The sequence below is a fragment of the Girardinichthys multiradiatus genome, chromosome 1, assembly GCF_021462225.1.
Source record: "Girardinichthys multiradiatus isolate DD_20200921_A chromosome 1, DD_fGirMul_XY1, whole genome shotgun sequence".
Taxonomy (NCBI): domain Eukaryota; kingdom Metazoa; phylum Chordata; class Actinopteri; order Cyprinodontiformes; family Goodeidae; genus Girardinichthys; species Girardinichthys multiradiatus.
Genome location: NC_061794.1, coordinates 19,618,481 through 19,633,256, shown reverse-complemented (window position 1 = coordinate 19,633,256; position 14,776 = coordinate 19,618,481). Strand labels below are relative to the sequence as shown.

At 38.0% G+C, this 14,776-nt stretch overlaps 1 protein-coding gene across 10 annotated transcripts in view; it reads left to right on the top strand.

The window, feature by feature from the left end:
* kazna (kazrin, periplakin interacting protein a) overlaps window positions 1-14,776 on the top strand; it is a 275,819-nt gene that overhangs the window by 119,045 nt on the left and 141,998 nt on the right. The window contains exon 1 of one of the 10 annotated variants that reach the window (XM_047365327.1): window positions 3,454-3,838. The exons of the other annotated variants lie outside the window; for them this stretch is intronic. The gene's annotated coding sequence lies outside the window, so the exon portion shown is untranslated. Of the gene's footprint in view, window positions 1-3,453; window positions 3,839-14,776 lie in introns of those variants that run through there. 10 annotated transcript variants of the gene reach the window in all.

Below are 14,776 nucleotides of genomic sequence, written 5' to 3'. Positions count from 1 at the left end.
GTGAACACTAGAGACCTCCTCAGTGGATGTAAGTTATGGCTGGCTAAAATAAGTACTTGCAGTGGATCCTTTAAATATGAAAACTTCTAAATACAAAATAAAAAAAAATAATAGTGGATAAATACACAGGAATTTTCCTCCACACTTGAAACTGTAAACAAGAAGGCTATGGCAGGCATGCAAGCCAGCTGGCTGTGAATCTCTTACAACCCTGGTTTTGTTTTCCCACAAACATGTGCTACATGTTTTGCTGCTACATGCGTCCTGTGTCTGTCGTTTTGCTTTTCCGCTGATTCTTTTCTGCATGTTACTGCAGTTGTGGTGGAAAAATGCTCTGTTCCAGAGCCATCAAATAGGTGTGTCCACAATGGGGAGAAAGTGCAATGGTTCAGTGTACAACATCACCCAAATAAATCTGCTGTTTAATGCATTATAACCCTGTAACAATGTTATGGCAATCTCCTACCATTTGGAAGCAAAGTCAACCTGTAGACAGTGAAGCAAGTCAGGCCAATGCTTTTAAAGACATGTAAGAGATGGAAGTGCTGCATAAATTTGTGGGCATTGTGTCCGATTATGGGTGTAAAGTGCCCAAAGTGGAAAGTATTCCATTATATCACGACAGAAGGGGTTTCTATTTACAAAACAAGTCTACTGTTAAATTATTAAAAGTTCACCATGCAGGCAAGCCATTCAATCCTCTCCACTCTGAAATGTTTGAGGTAATCTCTGATTAACTAAGTTCTGTGGGGGTGAGCATTTACAAGTTAAAGGATGGAGATTTATCCCTTTGAGGATAGAGTGGAGATATGGGATTAAACGGGCATATCAACGGAGTAAGATCTATTTCCAGGCATTGTTATAACAAATAACAAATAAAAAAACAACCAAACAATTTTTTTTACGGTGTGCTAAGCTAGTTATGTTGACTAAACCCCCAAAATGTATGTGCGTGTGGCAGAACAAGAAATTAAAAGGGAACTAGTGTAAAGTAAAACTATGATAAACCACCAATCAGTCCCACATACAACACAACAATCTAAGATCATTGTGAGTCTTTCACAGCATTACATAAATGTTAAAATCAAACAGCCTTGTTGATCCAGAGCCACATATTATATTTTGAAAAGCTCGAAGAGACAACCATACCAATGTTAACATAACATTATGTTTAAAAGCACTTACTATACTGTAATATATGTGTTCCTCTGCCATAATGATGCACTCCTATTAAGTTTCTAACACAAACATTTGACATAAACTGATAAAAGTCAACCCTTGGTTAAAAAAAAAGATTTTTTTTTTTTAACCAAGGGTTAAAAAATAGCACTCCTAGTAACATCACTAAAAACCACAAAACAAAAATATTTACAGCACAGATATGTACAACGATTTTTCACAAAACCTACAGACATCAGTAACCATTCATTAGACAGATTTGACAGTTCTTAGACATTATGCTTATGACTACCGAGTAACTTAACACATTTCCCTTCACAACAGTGTTAAAGCCTTTAACAGAACTGCACAGTCAAGGAATGTTTCACGCTCAACATGCAATGATGTAGCTCTATGGAGTTAAATTTGTCTCAATATTATTCAATCAAACAAAAAACTAATCTCAATCAAAAAAAACTTAATCTCAATAAAAAAAATAATATTCAATCAAAAAAAACTTATCTCAATCAAAAAATATTAAGTTGTGATCAAAACTTTCAGAGTTTTTTCTCACAAAGAGAAAAAAGTTATTTGCAAAACATAAACTTTTATTTGCGCATGTCAAAAATCTTTGAATTTTGAAGTATTTTGACAAGGTATTTCTCCAAAACTGTACAGTAAAATATAAAATATTTATTCTTTTACATAAAACATGAATGTGAAAGTTGTAAAAATGTAATTAATATAAATGTTCTGTAGGTTACTTTTCTGTTTTCCTCTTATTTTCTCAACCGTTGCCAGGATCGGCGTCCTTTATGCTCCATTAATGCGCCTTGTATGCGCGACGCTAATCTTTAAGAGAGAGCTAGTGTCGGCTGGCGTGACCGCGTATTTCTGACTGTCGGCTCACTTGACCGCAGTTTTCTTCTGTACAGTTGATGTCTCCTCACTGAAGCGACGCTGCAAGCCCTGCAGTTCGAGCAGAAGTTCAGAGATGCGGGGGATCAGAGTCTGCTGCTTTAGTCAGCGCTAACCAATAGGGAAACGTCTTACAGCGTTCGTCTTTAGGCCCCGCCCAGGATGTTCATGTTTCCAGAACTCAAAATTCGTTGAGTTCAAACAAAAACAGAGAGCGTCAAAACCAAAAAAGCGAGACTCGTAACCAAAGATTTTTGACCTGCGCAAATAAAAGTTTATGTTTTGCAAATAACTTTTTTCTCTTTGTGAGAAAAAACTCTGAAAGTTTTGATCACAACTTAATATTTTTTGATTGAGATTAGTTTTTTTTTGATTGAATATTGTTTTTTTTGATTTAGATTAGTTTTTTTTTGATTGAGATTAGTTTTTTGTTTGATTGAATAATATTGAGACAAATTTAACTCCATATAGCTCAGGGTGTATCTGTTGATCCTCACCTGGCTTTAATTATGATCCAAAGTGCGCCTATATGCAAGATTGACATGGGATGAAACAATTCACCCTGTCCCACTACACACAAGTCATTCGGTCTAAGGGTGGGTAACTAAAAAGAGTGTGTGTACATGGAAGACATAGGTGCATGACAGCAGAATGTGTGTATGCTCTCCAGGGCATCGAGAAAAAGAACAATAAATTGTCTTTGCTCATTAGGATTCTGCTATGGCCACTGAAGGAGGTTATAATGAGAAGAAAAGATGAGAGGAAAGTCCAGAAATAGATCAAACCAAACTGGACTCCAGTGCAGAGGTAGGTATGGTGGGATGGGGGGTTGCGGGGTAGGACTGTTGGTCCCTGTAAGGCTAATCACGCTAAATGGAGCTGTCTGACTGGATTACAAATACAGAGGTGTTTGGGAGAGTGATAGAAAGAGCAATTAAGCTATAATGATGGAAGTATTTATAGATCATGATAATGGTTAAAAGAACCTCAGCTGTAATTGAAAGTTAGGAGGATATTTTTCTTGGCTTTCTCTTCCATTTCACTTCCCCTCTTTTCTCCAATTTTTCTTTAAAGGCTTGATGTTCTGATTGTGATTTGAAGAGAACCTGGAGACTCATGATTCTTTTATTATCTGCTCCATTAGTACAACGGCCTTCGTGCCTTCGATCAGTTGCCAAGTGGCTGTCTGTACCTCTGTCTTGATATTCTTTACTGTGTTTTCCACAGCCTTTTGTCAACAGAAAAGCTCCCTATCACAATTAGATTTGAATTACTTAGTCATTTGTGATTTATTTGATTTTAAAGACAATGTTCCTTTCCTTTTTGGCAACCTTTCTGTTAACCTTTCTGCTTCCTTCCTTTTATCCCTCTACACTGTCATTTTTCTTTGCACTTTAGTCTCCTTTGCTCTTCTTTTCCCTAGTTGATCTCTGACCAGCAGTTTCAGTCAGCCAACGTTAATATTCTCATATTCTTCCTCCATTTTTTTTTCTCTGAGCATCTCTTCGATTTGCAGTGAATCCACAAGTTGAAAGGAGGCAAACAGAGCAAGGCAGCAAGCTTTTCCTCATCTGGTAATAAGTCTGGAAAGTTCAGAGTCAAACGTCTCCTGTCTCCATGGAGACTGAGGTAGACTCTCCAGCAACTACCTTCAGCGGTCGTCTCTGAGGGTTGTGGCTCGAATAAACAATGCCAAGGTCAACAATCCCAGGACTGTTTGACCATCTGTGACTTCAAAGACATTGCAATCATTAAGGATGTGGTGAGTGCTTTGTCATTTTTTGCTATACGGGTCCTTTTCACTAGCCACATGAACCTAATATGATTGCTGTCTGTCATCTGAACTTGGCCTAAATGTGCTTAATTATTTTGCCCATGGCCACTTGAAAGAAAGTTTCCTTTCAAGTAAAACTTTTACACGACCATTTCCATGAGGCATATTATTCTAACATTACTTTTTTAGATGGAGCTATAATGTTCAAGCTGAAACATATGTTTCTCTTATCTTATTTAGGTTTTCTTGGTTTTGCCCTTTTACACTTCATTACAAAAGTATTCATGCTTCTTTGTCTTTTCAACATTTTGTTATATTCCAGCCTTGACGTTCCGTGTATTTTTACTGGGATTTTAGAGCAACACAAAGTAGTTGATAACTGTATGGTGAAAGGAAAGGAAATTTGGTTTTCAAATATCCTTACAAATAAAAATCTGAAAACTGTAATGTGCATTTGTGGAGTATTCAGCTCCCCCTGAGTCAGTAATTAGTAAATATCATCTTCTCCTGCATTCATAGCTTTCAAAGTCTTTTTGTAGTATGTCTATACCAGCTTTGCACATCTAGATACCTAAATTCTGATTATCAAGCTCAGTTCAGTTTGGTGAAGAGCATCTGTGAACATCAATTTTCAATTCTTGAGACAGATTTTCAGTTAGCCTCAGTTGGCTTTGCTTGGGACATTTGGATACATATATATGCTATGACCTAAACCAGTCAATTGTAGGCCTAGCTGTTCAGGGTTGTTTTCCTGCTGTAACCTTTGTATTTATCTCTGTCCATATTCCCACTGAATCTGACTACCTTTTGGGATGATGCACTGAACTGGGCTCTGCATAATATTCAAAGCTTTGTTTTATAACCTAACCCTGCTTTAAACTTCTTCATAGCCTTGTTCCTTAACAGCCTTGTGTGTTCCTTGATCTTCATGATTCTGTTTTTTCATTGATGTTTGTAACAAACATTTGGGAAATGGCTGTATTTACATTACACACTTAAAGCTCTATTTGTTCATTACCTGACACTGAACCTTGATTGTACAGTTGAAATGTGGAAAAAGTTCAAAGGGGATAAACACTCTTGCAAGGCACTACAACTCAGCAGCAGCCTGTGGTCCTTTTTTTCTGCTCTCCTTGTACATTAACTGCAATCACATACAGTGGCTTGTAAAGGTATTCGCAGCGAAGTTGGACGTCACGCCATGGCCATACGTTTGGCTTCAATTTCCACATACATCATCTGATCTGCACCAAATTCAATGTGATTGATCCTAGTCCAGTCCCCAACAGAGATCTGATGACATATTTGGTGGGCGTGGGCTAATTCCTCCACAGCACCCCTAGAAAATTAAAAAAAATCAGCCCCAAGCCATGCTTTGACTGAGGATTGTGAAATTTGGTACACATATGTAACTTGTCAAGACCTACAAAAAAGTCTCTTGGAGCATTGATCCAAACCCAACAGGAAGTCGGCCATTTTGGATCGAAGTTGCCATTTTCACCCCGGATTTGCCCTTTCTAGCCCGCATCTCTGAGCGAACTCCTACAGCTTTTCACTTAGAGACTTGAAAATCATACAGTAAACTCTTAAGGGATTGGGGATCAAAAGTTATCTAAAGTTTTTGATACATGAAAGCGTGTGGGCGAGGCCACGCCTCAAAATATGACTTCTCGCCATAAAAGACGAAATTGATATAGCTCCAACAAGGAAAGTCACAGAGACCTGAAACCTTCTAAGATTGATCTGCCTCTGGCCCTGAACAATATTCACTGATCAGATGCTGACATCATCGAAGCCCCGTTCCATGAGAACAGGAAGTGTCATGTTTTCCTTTACAGAGTCAATGTTTGATGTTCTTCACCTAATCATGTGAAACTGTCCCAAGTAACAGATAGCATGATGGTCTTAGACAGTCATCAGTACTGTCTGCTTTAGCTGGAGGGTGTGGCTATGATGGCGTGGCGAATTCTGAAGTCACGCCACGGCCATACGTTTGGCTCTAAATTACACATGCTTTGTCCAATTCACTCCAAAATAAATATGGTTGATCTTTGTCAGCCCCCAAACACCTCTATTGGATTACATTGAAATTTGGATCAATAGCGCCCCCTAGGACACTTCAAGGGCTATATCTCCCTAATACATCATTGGATCCACTTGAAATATAGTATACATGATCATGAGTTGATGATGGACATGTTGACACAGTCAATTGATGACATCATTTTTGCCACGCCCACTAATAAACAAATGAGTGTAGCTTCCATATGGAAGGTCTGATTCACTCCAATCAGAAAAAGTTTGATCTTTGTCAGCCCCTAAACAGCTCTATTGGATAACATTTAAATTTGGATCAATAGCGCCCCCTAGGACACTTCAAGTGCTCTATCTCCCTCATACATCATCAGATCAACTTGAAATGTAGTATACATGGTAATAGGTCAATGCCGAACATTTTGACACAGTCAATTGATTACATCACTTTAGCCCCACCCACTAATAAACATGTGAGTGCAGCTTCCATCTGGAAGGTCGGATTTCCCCCAAATTTTGAATACTTCTAGCCAGACCAGAATTCTGCACGAGTGAAGATCATGACATGACGCTCACAGCGCCACCAAGAGGCAACATTTGGAATTGAACGGCAGCCTCGTTGGTGGCGTGCAGCCAGCGATGGCAGGGTTCCGCTGTCACTGCACAGGCTAGGTTGCGCTGAGGTGCGAGGGCCTTCAATGCTGCTTGCAGCTTTAATTCTTTATTTTTCCCGTTGCCTCTTTCCGTGGCAATTTGGGGAATTTGCCAAGCCCCTAGATGCCCACGATTTTACCCAAAATTGTCCCCCATGTGAAATTTTGTTTCTATAACGTTGTTGTCAGTGGGCGTGGTCAAACCTCTTAGCCACGGCCCAAACGTGGGATAGGCCGAACCGTAAGTTGTAGAGATCTGAAATTTCGCACACTGCTAGAGCTCCTCTAACCAAGAAAAAAAGTATTTTGGGGTTATGCCTTAAAACGCACAGGACATCAGCCAATTTGGATTAAAGGGTAATTTTTGGCTGTTTTTCACTTTTACTCACCTCGAACTTTAATGAACTCCTCCTAGGGATTTTGAGCTATCGGCTTCATATTTGGTCAATATGCAGTTAAGGTATGGGGGATTTAAATTGATCAAAATTATGAGTTTTCGGCAATGTTTAGGGGGCGTGGCTAGGGCACAAACTTGGCGTTCGCGCCCAAAGTGAAAAATTGCAATAATTTTCCCAAATAAACTCCAAATCACACCAAAGTTGGCATGAAGGAGGACCTTCGGGTTCTCGATGATCCTATGGGGTTATATGCTGACATCATCAAAGCCACGCCCCCTGAGAACAGGAAGTCACTTTTTTTACTGGGAAAGGTCGCAATCTGGCTGTCTATACTCAATCCGCTTCAAGTTGTGTCAGGTGCCTGATAACTAGCGGGTCTAACTTCGTTTGAAGCACAGTGACTTTTCAAAAAAGGGCGTGGCCGTGGTGGCGCAGTGAAGTTGGACGTCAAGCCATGGCCATACGTTTGGCTTCAATTTCCACATACATCATCTGATCTGCACCAAACTCAATGTGATTGATCCTAGTCCAGTCCCCAATAGAGATCTGACATATTTGGTGGGCGTGTCCTAATTCGTCCATAGCGCCCCCTAGAAAATAAAAAAAAATCAGCCCCAAGCCATGCTTTGACGGAGGATTGTGAAATTTGGTACAGATATGTAACTTGACAGGACCTACAAAAAAGTATCTTGGAGAGTTGGTCCAAACCCAACAGGAAGTCGGCCATTTTGGATTGAATTTGCCATTTTGACCACGGTTTTGCCCTTTCTAGCCCGAATATCTGATCGAACTCCTCCTACAGCTTTTCACTTAGAGACTTGAAAATCACTCAGTATACTGATCAAAAGTTATCAAACTTGAAAGCGTGTGAGCGTGGCCAAGCCTCAAAAACTGACTTCTCGCCATAAAACATGAAATTGATATAGCTCTTACTAGAAAAGTCACAGAGACCTGAAACTTTCTAAGATTGATTTGCCTCTGGCCCTGAACAATATTCACTGATCAGATGCTGACATCATCAAAACCCTGTCCCCTGAGAACAGGAAGTGTCAGGTTTTCCTTTTGATGGTCCATATTTGCTGTTCCTCACCTAATCAATGTGAAACTGTCCCAAGTAACAGATAGCATGATGATCTAAGACAGTCTCCAGTACTGACTGGTTTAGCTGAAGGGTGTGGCTGTGGTGGTGTGGCGAATTCTGATGTCATGCCACGGCCATACATGTTCCTCTAAATTACACATGCATGGTCCGATTCACTCCACAATAAATATGCTTGATCTTTGTCAGCCCCCAAACAGTTCTATTGCATTACATTGAAATTTGGATCAACAGCGCCCCCTAGGACATTTCAAGGGCTCTATCTTCCTCATACATCATCGGATCCACTTCAAATGTAGTATACATCATCACGGATCAATGCTAAACATGTTGGCACAGTCATTTGATGATATCTTTTAAGCCTCACCCACTCACAAACAAGTGAGTGAAGCTTTCATCTAGAAGGTCGGATTTCCCCCAAATTTTGAATGCTTCTCGCCAGACCACAACTCTGCATGACCGAACATCATATGACATGTTGCTTACAGTACCATTTACTTGCAACATATGGAATTGAGCAGCAGCCTTGTAGGTGCCATGTAGGTGGTGATGCCATGGTCCCGCGGTCGCTGCACAGGCCGAGTTGCGTTGAGCTGCGAGGGCCTGCAATGCTGCTTGCAGCTATAGTTATGTTTGTGATTTTATTTATTGCACAATTTAATTATTAATGCTCCTAATATTTGACTAGAGGACAAAGCTGCCATTTTTTTCTCTTCTGCTCTCGGTGGAGTCAGATGCTTTTCCGCTCTCTCCTTGATCCTCCCCCCATTTTTTGCCCTGCTTCAGCTTTTTGTCTATGTTTTTCTTAGAGCCTCTGTTCGCATATCCTCCTAATTTGTTCATTACGGATTTGGTCAGCTGGTCTCTCAATGCAATCGATCAAATTTTCCTGACGAGAAGAAAGGGTAAAGGGGAACCTTCTTGTCTAGACGGGACATTCTTCTCCGGATACGCAATGGATTCCTGGCAGCAGTGGAAGATTGTGTGCCTGACAACAATGTCAGTCGAGGACGTACATAATTGGATTTTTGATAACAGGATTTCTGCTTTTTGGAGTTGGCAGTTACCTTGCTTATCGAAAGATTTGTAAAACATCGGACGCTGTTCAAAGCACTCCAAAGCTGCCTGGGATGTTTGAAGGGATCTTAAGAGCTCTCAGCACTCAGACTGATATGTTAAGAGAGCAGAATTGCAAGCTGGATGCAGCGGTAGGACTCAGAGGTTAAAGAATATAATCTAGGAGAAGTTGTACGCTCGAAATCTGCAGAAAGTACCAGAAATTTGGCTAGTTGGATTCGAAATTGAGACATACCAGTAAAACTCTTAAGGTAGTTGGAAATTCACAACTGCCTGAACCACAACATTTATTGTTTTTCTAAATCTGGCTCCCCAATGTGGCCTTGGCAACTTCTGCCAACTGGCTATTGACAAAATATCTCCTGGATGTTAGATAAACACGACGCTCTTTCCCAGCACTCCCCTACCAGCTGTGTGCTGATAGGACTATGCGGCCGATTGATAAAACTTCCACCTCTCTTCTCAAGGACAGTGGCGCTTCTATCAGTGTTGACAGTCTAATTCTTGCAAACACACTCAGACTTATATATATCCGCACCCTCAAGATTCCACCGTACCCTTGCTAAATTTTTACTTATGTGTGTGTTGCCTATCCCTGCTGAGGTTGTTTTTGTACTATTTCAGACTCTATTCTGCTAAGAATAGTCTGAAATATGATTTTTCTTCCTCCTATCTTACTTTACCAAATGTGTGATTTCATTACTTTTCATAGATTGTCAAATTTCTCAGAAGGATTACCAGCAAAAGCCAATTATTATTAGTATTTCATTACTTTTTCATTGATTTTTAGTTTTATCAGAAGGATTACCAGCGAAAACCAAATATTATTAGTAATTTGAACTTTAGCTGGTCTTACACCAATGACCCAATGACCAATGATTTTCTTAATTAGACTACAATGGACTGTTATTACTTAGTTCAACTTAATACCAGTAAAAGCAATATATTATTAGTACCTGAAAATGTGGATTAAAGTGGTTTTGTACCAGTGACTCAGCTTCCCTAGTTAGAAATCAGTGGAATGATGAGACTATTAGATTTCTCAGAAGGATTCATAGATTTTTAGATTTCTTAGAAGGATTATAGTATAATTTGATTTGTTTTTCTGTGTCTTTATCTGTGTTTATTTTCTTTGTGATTGTATTGTAATTGTATGTACAGCGCTTTGAGTGTCTCGTTACTGAAAAGCTCTATATAAATAACCTTACCTTACCTTACCTTACCTTTCATTTATTTATGGTTTCAAGTTCTGCCACTACAGTAGCTCTTGTAGCATTACATGTCATTACTAGTTAGGTAATTACATGTATAGGCATCTGCCAACACTCAGAGAACAGATGGGTGGTTTTGCCACACTTTTTTGTATAACTTAAGCTCCACTGCAAAATTAGCAAAAACTTTAGGTCATATATGTGTCGTCAAGTTTATGTTTGCAAACTGATGAACAAACAGTTAAACAAAAAATGAGGACTCAAAGTAACTATATAAATTATTAGATAATTGTGCAATATAACTGAATGTAAACTGTTCAATCATTTAAAAGTGTTGGCAATATTTTGAAACTATTGTGATGTTGCCTAATTCTGACAAACTAAAAAAAGCCAAGAAATGTTCCTTCTAGCTACACATTTAAATATGCAGTTCTTTCAAAAATAAATTTAATATATCTATGTCTAATCTTTTATCTCTGAAAAGGAAAATAATTTAATTGCAAAAATGAACCTAGTTAAAAATATTTACAAATAATACAAAGGTAGAAATCTCTAACCCCTAATAGCTAGTTTTAGCTGTTAGTTTAAGTTCCTCATTTTCAAATTAAATTTGACAAACAAATAATTTTTACCTGTCATTTGTTCAGGAGAGCTAAAAGAGATAAAATGCAACTATACTTTAGCAGACATTATGCCCTGCAGTGTCATGTTTGTGTATAAATTCTGCGGCTCGCATTTCAGTGTCCATTGCTGTCCCAAATGCTGCAGGGCACATGGAGCTGTTAAATGTGACTGGGGGCAGACAGAGTGCAGATGTTATTGGTGCTGTGAGATGAAGAGGATTTTCTGAGCTTACTGCAATCTGCAGTGCAGCTAGCAGTGGACAGACGAGATGAGGAACAAGAAAATTGAACAGTAGGGAAAGATGGAGGGATAGTGAAGGTAGAAAAAAAGACAAAGAAGAATGCTTAAGTTGTGGAGATATAAATGACAAAGCATACATGTATGTAATAAAATTATAAAAAACATTTTTCTTCATTTCTTGGTATGGTCATCGTTTTTTAACAGAGTTTTTCATGATATATAATTATTCTTTCTTTAATGGTATACACAAAGTTCATGGCATCCATTTATATGCTGTGTGCAGAAGGCAGAACAAAGGGTTAAACCACTTGAACCCACTACCCCCACAGTCTTTTATATTTCTGTTCATCTTGTAATTACTGCTGATAGAATCTCAAGGAAACTAATTCAACTTCCTAATGTGCAAAGTTAACTTGATGGACTGCGAACAATAATGCCTCTGCACCCTCCATCAGTCACCATTAAAATGGAGAGCCAGTCATTGCATCTCAACGTAGCTTTATTAGCAGTGGAGCATCTCGAGCAGACTGTGCTTGCTGAGCTAGGGAAGAAGTGTTCACTGTCCTTTTGCTGTTGATTGTAAACAGAAAATGGTATCTGTATGTATCTTTACTGTAAAAACAAAACATTTATTTATCTGATTTGAAATTTCCCAGCTTTCAGGAAACTAACACTAAAATACTGAGGAACCAACTTTATTAACTTGTGGCTTTCATGAGTTTCATTACAAAATCCCAAACAGTTTGTGTTGAAAAGCAGCATAATACAAAAAAAACAAAAACAATATATATATATATATCAAATGAACCAATCACAAATTTACACGTAGACTGACTGAACAATAAGCATTGAAGGTAATAGTGATTGCTGACTGGTTCAACCAAAACGTTGGAAACATTCATTTTATCAGAGAAAAGAAAGAGGCATTCTGGGTATTTTATCTTAAAAATGTATTACCTACAGACATGAATGCGGATTTGTCTATGGGTTTCTGTGATGGTTCTTATTATGTTTTTTTTTTATTTCATTTTCTAATATTTATTTTGGAAAAATATTCTTTTAAAGATTTTACTAATTAATGTTGTTCAGTTTAAGTTTTTTACTTTAGAATATTTTTTATAGTTCTTGTGATTGGTATGTGTAATTTAAGTTTGTATGAATTTGTTGTACACCTTTGGGAATTAACTAACTTTGGATGTGTGAAGTTAAAAGAGGTGCAAAACCCAATTTCCACTTTAAATTTGCTCTGCAAGCCACACTTGCCTCAGTTAGGGTCAATTTTCATGATTCAACAACAAGAAATACCTTGGGCAGAAAGCTAATCAGTGGAGAAGTTTCAAGGCAAAAACTATATCTGCACAAAAAGATCCACAAAATCATCTAGGTGAGCCCCTTGATGTTTGGTAAAATATTCTAGACCATTAGATTTAATGGGCCGTTACTTTTTCACGTATGGCCATATTGTTTTCCTTAAAAAATGAAAATGAAAAATGAAAAAGGTATCTGGTTGTTTTTACAAGTACGAGTAACTGACTCTGGTAGCGGGCCCAGTATCAGTATCAGGGCGCCTCCAATTACCCATGCAAAACTGAGTATGATGTAATTCTTAACTTCTTTCTAGGAAAAACCGTATTCATTTTAAATAAAAAAAAAAATCATCCTTTCCTTCTCCTTACATATTGCCTACACAACATCCCAAGGATCCTGTACAGGTCGATTTTCAGTATCTTTCATTTAGACAGTTAAGATGATGAATCTTTTCCGTTCCACAAGTTCAGTTCAGGCTTCTTTTCATTAATTCCCATGACTGTGCAATTCTGTGTGGATCCAATTTGTGTTGTCAGCAGCTGAGGATATGTGAGAACAACGCAGCAAAACTCTGTTATGCAGTATAATATACAGTTTAAAGTAGATCAAAAGTAAGTGCTATGTAGGCAAAGCAACAAGAGCATCAATGGTCCAGCAGAAGTTCAGTAGACATGTTCAGACAACACAGTGTATGGCGATAGACTGCTTTCAGTTTGACATCATTTGCTTATTTTTTTATTTTTGTCTCTTGATGTCTAACTATCTTTCTGTGTTCAGTTACAAAAATGTGCTGGGTTGTCTCTTTAATTTTTGTTGCAGCACATTGGAAGAACCAGAAAATCCAAAAAGGAGATCTTTATAGCTGATCTGTGACAAAACATGAGTTTCTGAAATTGTGGTGCTTGTTTCTGTAATTATTCCACTCGTTCAAAACATTTTGACAAACCTTAACCATAATTACTCTCTCAGAGATGAGTCACAAACATAGTTCCTGGCAGATCTAATATGTAGTGCTTAAATAACTTACTGTCATTTATTGTCTAAAGTACATTGCAAATCCATCTTCATTTTTGTGATTTTCCTTGAGAAACCACAGACCCTTGTGGTAGTTTTCCCTTTTACTCCAAACAGTCTTTCAACTTAGAAACAGTTTTAAGATTTTGGCTGCTTTGTAAATGCTTTGAGATTTTGACATAAAGAAAACATGAAACCTAAAAGATTGGATAGTTGATTCTCCCTCTTTCATATGGGACTACAACTCATATAATTTACGTATTTAAACTATCTCAAATTAGTTCTTGGAACTTATGGATAGTAGTTGTCATACAATAAAATATAGTAGGTAAAGCATCATGAAAAGGGAATGCTTTTCTATTGTATAAACAGGGAAGCTGGGAAGGGTTGACGGTAAGATGGTTGGAGCTAAATACAGAGCTTTCTTGGAGGAAATATGGAGAAAGCATTGAGATTGGGAGAGAGGCTCAACTTTTAGCAGGGCAATCACATTAAACACATGTCCAGAGCTACAACAAAAGGGTTTATATAAAAGCATTTTAATGTGTTAGAATGGCCCAGTCAGTCCAGACATTAATCTATTGCAGAATTTGTGATTTGCAAGACTGAGCTTTTTTGCAGAGAGCTTTTTATTTGTAAGAAATGTGTAAACAATATAGCATTTTCTTTCCATTTGACACTGAATAACAACTATTCTACGCAAGAGTCCCAATTTTCAATTGTGGTTTACTGTTACATGTAGATTACGTGTAATGTTTTGCATCATAATGACATAATCTAGGGTTTTCTAAACAGTTATATTTAAATTGAAAGCAATTAAAGCAAATATAACAATTAAAAAGGGACTCCCCAAACGTTAAAGCAACTCAGAGATAGGAATATTCCAAAACATATTAGAATAAAAGTTTTATTTTGGGATAAATATATTATTTTCATTTTTTAAGAATTTGTAATTTTGAATGCTTGTGTGTGTAGCAGTTGTAGAATAAGATATTCTTGACAGGGAGCACATAGCCTCGGAGTTACATATGCAGCTGGGCCACACTCTTCATTTGCAAAAGTGATGGATAGCAAAATAGTCAGTGTTTAGAAAAAACAAAGGCAGCATTTCAGCTTCTAGCTGCCCACTGCTCTGTTTTATCATCTGCGGCATAAATCTCAGTAAAGGCGTAAATAGTTTCTCCTAAGAGACAAAGGAAGGGTTATTTGTTTCACTTTGTAGATGCTCTGCTGTGGAGAAGAGGTGGGAATTTCTTTTTGAGTGTAGG